An 11,438-nucleotide genomic window follows, 5' to 3' on the forward strand; every position below is an offset into this window, starting at 1 on the left:
AGGAGAAAAGGGAAGATGTAGCCATCTGAATGCAGAGTTCCAAAAAATAGCAAGGAGACATAAGAAAGCCATCCTCAGTGATCAGTGCAAAGAAATATAGGAAAACAATAGAATGCAAAAGACCAGAGATCTCTTCAAGAAAATTGGAGATACCAAGGGAACATTTCATGCAAAGATGGGCACAAAAAAGGACATAAAAAATATGTACCTAGCAGAAGCAGAAGATATTAAGAAGAGGTGGCAAGAATATAGAGATCTATACAGAAAAATTTCATGACCCAGATAACCATGATAGTGTGATCACTCACCTAGAGCCAGACATCCTGGAATGCGAAATCAACTGGGCCTTAGGAAGCATCACTATGAACAAAGCTAGAGAAGGTGATGGAATTCCAGTTGAGCTATTTCAAATCCTAAAAGATTATGTTTTGAAAGTGCTGCACTCAATATGTCAGCATATTTGGAAAACTCAGCAGTGGCCACATGACTGGAAAAGGTCAGTTTTCACTCCAATTCCAAAGAAAGGCAATGCCAAAGAATGTTCAAAGTATTGCACAGTTGCACTCATCTCACATGCTAGCAAAGTAATGTTCAAAATTCTCCCAACCAGGCTTCAGCAGTACATGATCCATGAACTTCTAGATGTACAAGCTGGATTTAGAAAAGACAGAAGAACCAGAGATCAAATTGCCAAGATCTGTTTGATCATAGTTAAAGCAAAAGAGTTCCAGGAAAACATCTACTTCTGCTTTACTGATTATGCCAAATCCTTTGACTGTGTAGATCACAACAAACTGTAGAAAATTCTTAAAAAGATAGGAATACCAGACCACCATACTTGCCTCCTGAGAAATCTGTATGCAGGTCAAGAAGCAACAGTTAGAACCATGTTCCATGTCCATGGAACAACAGACTGGGTCATGTTGGGAAAGGAGTACTACAAAGCTGTGTATCATCACCCTGCTTTCTTAACTTATATGCAGCATACATCATGCAAAATGTCAGGCTGCATGAAGCACAAGCTGCAATCAAGATTGCCAGGAGAAATATCGATAACCTCAGATACATGGATGATATCACCCTTATGGCAGAAAGTGAGGAAGAACTAAAGAGCCTCTTGATGAAAGTGAAAGAGGAGAGTGAAAAAGTTGGTAAAACTCAACATTCAAAAAACTATGATCATGGCATTTGGTCCCATCATTTCATTGCAAATAAATTGGGAAACAATGGAAAGAGTGAGAGATTTATTTGGGGGGGCTCCAAAATCACTGCAGATGGTGACTTCAGCTGTGAAAATAAAAGGTGCTTGCTCCTTGGAAGAAAAGCTAAACAGTATATTAAAAAGCAGAGACTTTTCTTTGTAGACAAAGATCTGTCTAGTCAAAACTATGGTTTTTCCTGTAATCATGTATGTATGTGAGCGTTGGACTATAAAAAAGCTAAGCACCAAAGAATTGATGCTTTTGAACTGTGGTGTTGGAGAAGACTCTTGAGAGTCCCTTGGACTGCAAGGAGATCAAACGAATCAATCCTAAAGGAAATCAGTCCTGAATATTCATTGGAAGAACTGACTGTGAACCTGATACTCCAATACTTTGGCCATCTGATGCAAAGAACTGACTCATTGAAAAGACCCTGATGCTGGGAAAGATTGAAGGTAGGAGGAGAAGGGGAAAACAGAGGATAAGATATTTGTATGGCATCACTGACTCCATGAAATGAAATGAAGTAAAAGTCATTCACTTGTGTCTGATTCTTTGTGACCCCATACAGTCATTCTTTGTGACTATACAGTCCATGGAATTCTCCAGTCCAGAATAGTATAGTGGGTATCCTTTCCCTTCTCCAGGGGATCTTCCCATCCCAGGGATCAAAAACACGTCTCCTGCATTGCAGGTGAATTCTTTGCCAGCTGCGTCACTAGGGAAGCACCGACTCAATGGACATGAGCTTGAGCAAGCCATGGGAATTGGTGATGGACAGGGAATCCTGATGTTCTGCAGTCCATGGGCTTGCAGAGTCAGACAGGACTGAGCAACTGAACTGAACTTATCCTTGCTTGAGGACAGCTTTCTCCTTCTTAAGACCCTTCTGATTAATCTTGTCATCTTAAAATTTATATTATGTGAGTGGGTCTTTTAATATCTTTCTATTGTTAGTTCTAATACTGTTATCTTAAAATGTAAATTGTGGAAGACTGGATGTTCAGTTCAGTGCAGTGGCTCAGTCGTGAAGTGATGCCATATTTGTACGGCATCACTGACTCCATGAAATGAAGTAAAAGTCATTCACTTGTGTCTGACTCTTTGCGACCCCATGAATCGCAGCATGCCAGGCCTCCCTGTCCATCACAAACTCCCGGAGTTTACCCAAACCCATGTCCATCGGGTCGATGATGCCATCCAACCATCTCATCCTCTGTCGTCCCCTTCTCCTGCCCCCAATCCCTCCCAGCATCAGGGTCTTTTCAATGAGTCAGCTCTTTGCATGAGGTGGCCAAAGTATTGGAGTTTCAGCTTCAGCATCAGTCCTTCCAATGAACACGCAGGACTGATCTCCTTTAGGATGGACTGGTTAGATCTCCTTGCAGTCCAAGGGACTCTCAAGAGTCTTCTCCAACACCACAGTTCAAAAGCATCAATTCTTTGGCACTCAGCTTTCTCTATAGTCCAACTCACATCCATACATGACCACTGGAAAAACCATAGCCTTTACTAGATGACCTTTGTTGCCTCTGATACTCCAATACTTTGGCCACTTGATTCTAAGAGCCAACTCATTGGAAAAGACCCTGGTGCTGGGAAAGATTGAAGGCAGGAGGAGAAGGGGATGACAGAAGATGAGATAGTTGGATGGCATCACCCACTCAATGGACATGAGTTTGATCAAGTTCCAGAAGATGGTGAAGGACCAGGAAGCCTGGTGTGTTGCAGTCCATGGCGTCACAAAGATTCATACATGGCAGAGAAACTGAACAGCAACAAATGGCAGAAAGCAAAGAGGAACTAAAGAGCCTGTTAATGAAAGTGAAAGAGGAAAAAGTTGGCTTGAAACTTAATATTAAAAAAACTAAGATCATGGCATCTGGTGCCATCACTTCCTGGCAAATAGACGGAGAAACAATGGAAATTGTTTGAGGGACTTTATTTTCTGGGGCTCCAAAATCACTGCAGATGGTGACTTCAGCCATGATATTAAAAGACACTTGCTTCTTGGAAGAAAAGCTACAACAAATCTAGACAGCATATTAAACAGCAGAGATATCACTTTGCTGATGAAGGTCCGTATAGTCAAAGCTATGGGTTTTCCAGTAGTCATGTATGGATGTAGGAGTAGGGTCTTAAAGAAGGCTGAGTGCTGAAAAACTGATGCTTTTGAACTGTGTGTTAGAGAAGATTCTTGAGAGTTCCTTAGACAGCAAGGAGATCAAACCAGTGACTCCTAAAGGAAATCAGTCCTGAATATTCATTGGAAGGACTGATGCTGACTCTGAAGCTCCAATACTTTGGCCACCTGATGCACATAGATGACTCATTTGAAAAGACCCTGCTGATAGGAAAGACTGAGGGCAGGAGAAGAAGGAGATGACAGAGGATAAGATGGTTGGATGGAATCACTGGCTCAATGGATGTGAATTTGAGCAAGGTCTGGGAGTTGGTGAAGGACAGGGAAACCTGGCAAGCTGAAGTCCATCAGGTTGCAATTAGTCAGACATGACTGAATGACTGAACAACAGCAGCAAGGGGCCATGCACTTCTCAGTTCCAAGCTATTCAGGTTCCTGTTGTCTCCACGAGGGTACAGCCCCGAGTGGGCCATGCATCTTGTGCAATTCCCAGGTCCGAGCCCCTCAGGCTCTCAGGTGGACTGTGAGCGCACAGTCCCAGGTGGGCCATGCGTCTCCTAGGGGAGCTGGCCTCAGTTTGTGACACCATCCAGGATCCCAGGAAGACAAGGTTAGTGACTGGCAGTCTCCTCACAGCTTGGAGGGAGATGTGGTCTCTGTGGCCAAGATTACTGTGGCCCCTGGCTGTCACACTCATGCCTCTCTGCCTCTGGGGAAGGCCATAAAGAGTAGCTGGCTTTCTCTCCTTTTGTATTCACTAGGCTCACCAGGATCACAGTGTGGCATTAGAGCCTTCCTGTGGGAAAGGCCCTGTGTTTTTCTTTGTCTCTCTGGTGTTCCCACAGTTTGGGCTGCTATATCACTTTAGTCCCCTCAGAGTGTTCATAGGGCAGTCAACCCCGATCCTTACCCTAAAGACCAACGATGCAGCCCATGCCTTCACCCCCATTAGCTGCTGGCAGATGCAACCATGGGAGCCACTTCCCACTGGTCATTGCCATTCACAGGAATTCTGTGCTGATTTCTTTCTTTTTTAAGTTACCCTGTCTTCTGAGATTTCAAAGCTCTGCACTGACCTGGCCTCTGAGAGGGTTTCCTATTGTGGAAACTTCTTTCACTACTGAGTCCCCAGAATGGGTCTCTGTCCCTAAATCCCTTGTGTCTCTTATTGTCTTTATATTTTGTTTTACCTCATTTCAAAGAGATTTGTTTGCTTTTCTGGGTATCTGGGGTCCTCCCCCAGTGTTTAGGAGTTGTTTTGTGGAAATTGCTCCACATGCAGATGATCTTTTGATGTATTTGTGGGGAAGGAAGTGGTCTCCCAGTCCTATTTCTCCACCATCTTGGAATGCCTCCCTGACCACTGCACTTTTAACTACTGCACTTTATTCCTTTGTAGGGTATGTTCCATAATTTGTTTAACCAATCTCCTGTTGTGGGCATGTGTACATATATATACAAAAGCATTATTGCAGAAATGTATATATATATATATGTATATGTGTATATATGTGTGTGTGTATTATATATATATATATATCTGAGCTCTCATTAAATATTTTCTGCCCATCAGAAAATATTTCCTAAAAATTGGATTTCTTGTGCATTTTAAACTGCTGAAAAAACTGACAAAAATACACAGAATGTCAAATGTTGGAATTGGGGGCAAAAACCATTGAAGGTGGGAAAAGTCACATAAATAAATGTATAGAGAAGCATGTCACATTCCTTTGTTTCTCCAAAGATGTTTCAGAATTTTGACCCTTTGTGTGAGCTCAAATGACAAATTCCATCTCCTGCCAAGTGAGCACAAGCTATTTGTTAGTCTCTTTTTATCCTCCTCCTGTCCCTCCAGTGATGAAGTCTCCAAAGGTTAAACACTTTCATTAGTAATCTCACCAGTAGAACCCCTGAAAACCAATGTTTGCTGCCCTTTGGGTTTTAATCTTAATGGCTCTTCATCACACACAGACCCTTCATTGTGCTATTCATGGTTTGATGAATCCAAAAGTGTGATTCAACTGTAATCAAAGAAAATAAATTTTCCACTATTTCACACACACACACACTAACCCTCCACTTTCCACCAGCAACTGAAACTTAAAATTGAGTGCTCATGATATGGGATGTTTCTAAAGACCTATTCCCACGCCTTCAGTTTTATTAAAGGCACAAATGTGCAGTCACATTTAATGGTGTTTACTTGGAAGCATGGAATGTTTACCCTTGGAAATGTATTATGCATCTCTCACCTTACCATGAACAAAAAGGCATTGTAACTTCATGTAGTCTGGCTGCTTGCTTGAATTTAGGTCTGCACTCAAATAAAAAAGAATGTTTGAGTATCAGTCATCTTGGAATCCAAGGAACTTATTCATAGAGTGTGTAGGGCTCCACTCACAAATGATTAATATCACTGCAAAAAGAGAGTGGGGGCTGTTTGTGTGTTGCTCAGAGAACCATTGGCTGCCTCTCCTGAGTAACTTATACAAGATCAATATTTAGCAACATGAGCCATGAATTGTGGCAGACTGTAGGAGAGCCAAATGCTTCATTTTCTGTTCCTTCACCCATGGAAGGAGCACAGCAGACTGAAATGTTGGCACAAAGGCCACTTAAAGTGGTGCTCACTCAGTCTCTGTTGCCTTGACTGAAATTGCAAATTGCTGTCATAGGTAATACTCATGACTAAGGTATAGTAGATATTAAAAATGTATTTGTTGAGTACACAAGTGAAGAGAAATAAGCAAATATTGTTGTCACTGTTCACAAAGAGAGAAGAGAATTGCCCACTGAATGTATTCTTTTAAGACAGATCAATTAACACCCGCTAGACCTTATGCACTGAATGAGGACTCATCTGTCAGTTGGAATAATCTACTAGCCATATGTGTAAATAATTAAAAGACATAATAATGAAAATCTCTGTATCATTGACTAAAGGTTAAAAAAAAGTGTTCTGGAGATCCAGAGGAAGGATCACCGAATTCTGCTCAGAGAAGTTTAGGAAAGATGAAGAGTCTGTAGGAGTTTAACAGGCTTCTGGTGGATGGAGGAGGGAATTTAGGAAGAAGAAATGGCATGAACAAAAGAAGCATAAAAAGACCTTCAGATTGTAGAAATGGGATGTGTTGCCATGAATGATTAGAGAATGTGTGTCAGTAATGACAAGTAAGTCTGATCTTTTCCATTAGAATTGGATTGCATAAGGCCTTATACACTCAACTAGTGAGATGTAACCTTTTGTAAGCAAGAGATCATCATAGACTTTTAGTGACTATAGACTGGAAGTGACCTGATCAGATTTCCTGGAGTCCTGCATCTTTGGGGCAAGGGGCAAGCACATTCTTGTGAGTAAGGTGTAGATGAAACATGGACTCTCAAGCAGGGCATGTACAAAGAGCAAGAGAACAGCCATCCTGAGTGACCTGGGCATACACTCCACCACTGCACTCTGCAGGACTCTTGCGGCCTTGGTCCACCCCTCTTTCTTGATATCTCTGGAGTTGGATATTTGGGGTGTACTGCAACCAAACACCACCAGTGTAATACAGACACCTGCAGCTAAGACTCTCAAGAATAAGTCAGGTACTCACTTACAATGTCAATTTTTCATAAAAGTCCAGAGAACAACAATAGTATTGTTGAGACCAGCTCAGCTAGTAGGGTTTGTGAAAGTGCGATATGGTGAGAGAATGAGAAACACGACAAAAGAATTCAGATAAAAGTGAGGATCAGGGGACCAACACTGCTCCAAGGTGAAGGTGCCAAAACTGAATCCAAGCCGGCTTTATTACACTTTCAGCCATGAAGGAAAGAATATGTGGGGAGTTAATCTATAATTCATGTGGCCTTCAGGGCCAGAGAACAAAGTGATCATTAGCCATCGAGTAACTAAGGAACAGTAATCAATAACAAATCAGTAACTACAACTAGTATTCTTATCTACAGATTTTTCACCAGATACGTAAAACATGTGACTCTGAGACGCCTGTTGAGAAACAGTCTGGGGTCGGTTTTTCAACCCCAAGATCATACCTTGTTTTCAAGACTATCAACTGTTCCCTCTGGACTTATTCCAAGAGTCTTATGCTTTATAGCATCCAGTTTATCAATAATTATACATTTCTTTTGTGGCCCTTGCTGGAGCCTGCTTTTCTTTTATTCTTCCTGTCTCCTACATCTCCCCTTTTTTGACTTTGCATGTGATGAGAAATGGTGAGAAATGCTAGTTGCTGTTGCTGGCTTCGTTGTCTCTTGATCGTTCTTTTCCAGACTATACAGAAACACAAACACATAATTAATAGCACTCCAATTACCAGAGCAATTCCATATCCAAATGTTTTGATCTGTTTCAAGGGATGAAGAGAAGAAAGATTATCAGCAGCAGTATCAAGAAAATCTGATCCAGAAATTACATTGAGATGTTTATGAAAAACTTTTAATATATCTTGTTGTATATATTGAATATCTACAGAAATATTACCTTGGTTCAATAGGTGTTGTTTAACTTTATCCCATTTGAGTTGTGTCTTTTTTTTTCTATTTATTTTTATTAGTTGGAGGCTAATTACTTTACAATATTGTAGTGGTTTTTGTCATACACTGACATGAATCAGCCATGGATTTACATGCATTCCCCATCCCGATCCCCCCTCCCACCTCCCTCTCTACCCGCTCCCTCTGGGTCTTCCCAGTGCACCAGGCCCGAGCACTTGTCTCATGCATCCAACCTGGGCTGGTGATCTCTTTCACCCTAGATAATATACATGTTTCAATGCTGTTCTCTTGAAACATCCCACCCTCGCCTTCTCCCACAGAGTCCAAAAGTCTGTTCTGTACATCTGTGTCTCTTTTTCTGTGAGTTGTGTCTTATATTTGAAAGCCATTACATAAAAGGAACTATAGTTCCAATCACATCTTAGTCTCACCTGTTTTTGTAAACTGGCTAGTTGATCTCCTAATAAAATAATAGACTGTTTAAGGTCGGCCACTTGGGAGGCCAACTTTCCATCAGTTTTTTGTTGAGTGGTCCAGAGGACATCAGCATCTGTATGCCATTCCTGTACAAAACAAACTGTCTGTATAGATTTATGAAGAGCCATTCCAGCTATGGCTGCTGCAGTGGTAATAGCTATAATGCCTAAGATGGCAGCAGTTAGCAATCCCAGAAAATGTTTAACACGTTTAAGATTTTTCAGTATTTCTTCAATAACATATAATGTAGGGCTTTCTGGCCAAGGTCATTGTAAATCAACTGGAACCCATATGCCAGTTCCAGTTTTAAGAGTATAAATACTCTGCCAACTTTCATTAAAGGGAATGGTATTATTTATGCATGGATAAAATGAACAATTAAGACTTGCTACTAATCCCAAATTGGGACATATCTTGCTGGTCCAATCATATAAACAAAAGGAATTCTTATACAAGTCTGAATAGTGTGGGTAGAGTTTTTTGTAAAATTAAAAGTAGCTTTGGGGTCATTTAAAATACATTCAGTATATTTTCCCTTCCAAGATATTAGCTCTTTTAATGCCATGGGTATTTTTCATATTTCATCATGAATGGGATAATGAGCTAAACGAGGCACAGGGGGAGCTAATCCTACACCATGCCATTTGAGGGGTTGACTACCACAAGTACTAATTGTCTTATCATTATATACCCATGGGGAAGACATCTTAGATTCTATAAGTTTAGGGGTTCCTTGGTGTCTCCAATCGATAATGGAGCCTCTGCAACATTCAATAATAAGTGACTTCTGATCCTTTACATAATTTCCATCTTAACCAATTTTCAATACCATGGCTAATTTCAGCAACACAATCAGGAAGGTCAGGTGGATTCATCATGCTGGAAGTTTCTTCTTTTTCTAAAAAAGTAAGGGCAGTTAACAGAAAGAGGGAAGTCTGATCATCATTTGATTTTTTGACAACTGACAGCCATTTTTGATATCCTGTTTTAAGACATATACTTCCAAAACCAATACAAATAGGAGAGGCATCAGAGCCAATAGTATAATTTATCAACTGACAACCTTCTTCTTCCTTTACAGTCTATTTTAATGTGCCCTAATTTTCCACATTGGTGACATCTCATATCAGTTTTTTTTTTTATTAGCCTTAGACAATGTTTGAGCCAGAAGTTGCATTTTATATGGTTCTGACCCAATATCCTGGCAAACTTTAAAATATTCTTCTAGAGGGGCACCCTGTGCTTTGAGAGGCTGAATCACCTTTTTACATTCTGAGTTAGCATTGTCATAAGCAAGAACTTGCATCAGCAAATCTCTCAAACCAGGTTGTGAGACTGTTTTATTTAAATTTTGACATAGCCTGGCAATAAAATCTACATAAGGTTCCCCATTTGATTGTTTAATTTGGGTAAATGAAGCCAAGGCTTGTCCAGGTGAACTTATTCTCTCCCAGGCTTTTAAACATATTACTCTCACTTGAGTGAGTAATTGATCATCAAATTGTAACTGAGCTTGAATGCCAAAATGTGCCCCACTACCCGTTAACTGATCAAGTGTTATACCAACTGGCGGGTTGGCTGTGGCATTTCTGTGAGCTTGTTGATTTGCCTCATCTTGCCACCAGGTCCTAAACTGTAAACATTCTGAGATGGATAGGCAAGTTCTGGCTATCATTTCCCAATCATAAGGAATTAACCATTCAACTTGTGAATGTCCTTGAATTAGTCCCATGGTGTAAGGAGAATTAGTTCTGTATTGGGTACATGCCTGTTTTATCTCCTTTGCAGTTTTAAATGGTATGGCATTAAAATCATAATGCATTCCTCCTGTGGGAATTGAGAATCTGGTGGGATTTGAGTTACAGCCACAGGGAGAACTAAAGCATCTTCATCCCCCTGCAGTTGTGCCATATGAACTCCCTTTTGTGAAGCTCCATTGGCACAGTTATTTGTTGTTTAAAAGCAAATCTATCATCCCAAGGGGTTTCAGATTGAAAGGAGGGGGCTCGACCAAAGGTGCAGTTGGTTGAATGAGAAAGATCTGTTCTTGACTTCTATCATTCTTTTGGCTCTTATTTTTCTTTTTTATTGATTGTTTCTCACTTGTGTTATCATATAAATTCGTTTCTTCCATTTGTTCTTGAATTTGTTCTACAGAATCCCCTGAATCCGAGGTTTTGGATTGCAGCAGTCCTAAAGCTGTGCTAATGATTCCCTACTGACCATACAGATAAGGGAATCTTTTTGCCTCGTTGGTAGGTATGGCGCAGGCAATGCATAACTTCTCGCCATTCCTCATGCCTGAAAGTGCCTTTATTTGGATTTAGCCAGTAGCAATATTTTTCAATGGCAGGAAACAATTCTTTAAAAGAGTGCGGTGTCTCAACTCCCGAACTTTTTAACAAAGTTTTTAACACTTGCGTATAGTCACTATCCTTAGAAGGATTTTGCCCCATTGTTAGCCTGACTGAAAAATTCGCAGGGGTGTACTTACCAAGTACTTTCCTCGTGCGCCGAGCTGGCCAGATTTCCCTGCATTCTCCCAGGCTAGGAGGTAGCCTTGCAGGCTGGATTCACTTTCGGGTCCCTGTTCAGGCGCCACTTGTTGAGACGGGCTGGATAAGAGGGTTTCTGAAAGCATGCTACGGGAGAGAATGAGAAATAAGACGAATTCAGAGAAAAGCGAGGATCAGGGGACCAACACCGCTCCAAAGTGAAGGTGCCGAAACTGAATCCAAGCCAGCTTTATTATACTTCCAGCTGTGAAGGAAAGAATATGTGGGGAGTTAAACTATAACTCATGTGGCCTTCAGGGCCAAAGAACAAAGTGATCATTAACCATCGAGTAACTAAGAAACAGTAATCAATAACAAATCAGTAACTACAAATAGTATTCTTATCTACAGATTTTTCACCAGATACGTAAAACATGTGACTCTGAGACGCCTGTTAAGAAACAGTCTTGGGTCAGTTTTCTGACCCCAGGATCATACCTTGTTTTCAAGACCATGAACTGTTCCCTCCGGACTTGTTCCAAGAGTCTCATGCCTTATAGCATCCAGTTTATAAATAATTATAAATTTCTTTTGCAGCCCTTGCCAGGGCCTGCTATTCTT

General features: G+C 40.9%; 1 long non-coding RNA gene across 1 annotated transcript; it reads right to left on the reverse strand.

Moving 5' to 3' along the window:
- Window positions 1–6,041: 6,041 nt before the first annotated feature.
- Window positions 6,042–11,214, reverse strand: LOC139038986 (uncharacterized). The gene is made up of 2 exons (XR_011492083.1): window positions 10,817–11,214; window positions 6,042–9,220 (listed from the first exon to the last, which is right to left on the reverse strand). It is a non-coding gene; the product is annotated as an uncharacterized lncRNA (long non-coding RNA).
- Between the last annotated feature and the right edge of the window lie 224 nt (window positions 11,215–11,438).

This window comes from Odocoileus virginianus, chromosome 17, assembly GCF_023699985.2.
Source record: "Odocoileus virginianus isolate 20LAN1187 ecotype Illinois chromosome 17, Ovbor_1.2, whole genome shotgun sequence".
Lineage (NCBI taxonomy): Eukaryota > Metazoa > Chordata > Mammalia > Artiodactyla > Cervidae > Odocoileus > Odocoileus virginianus.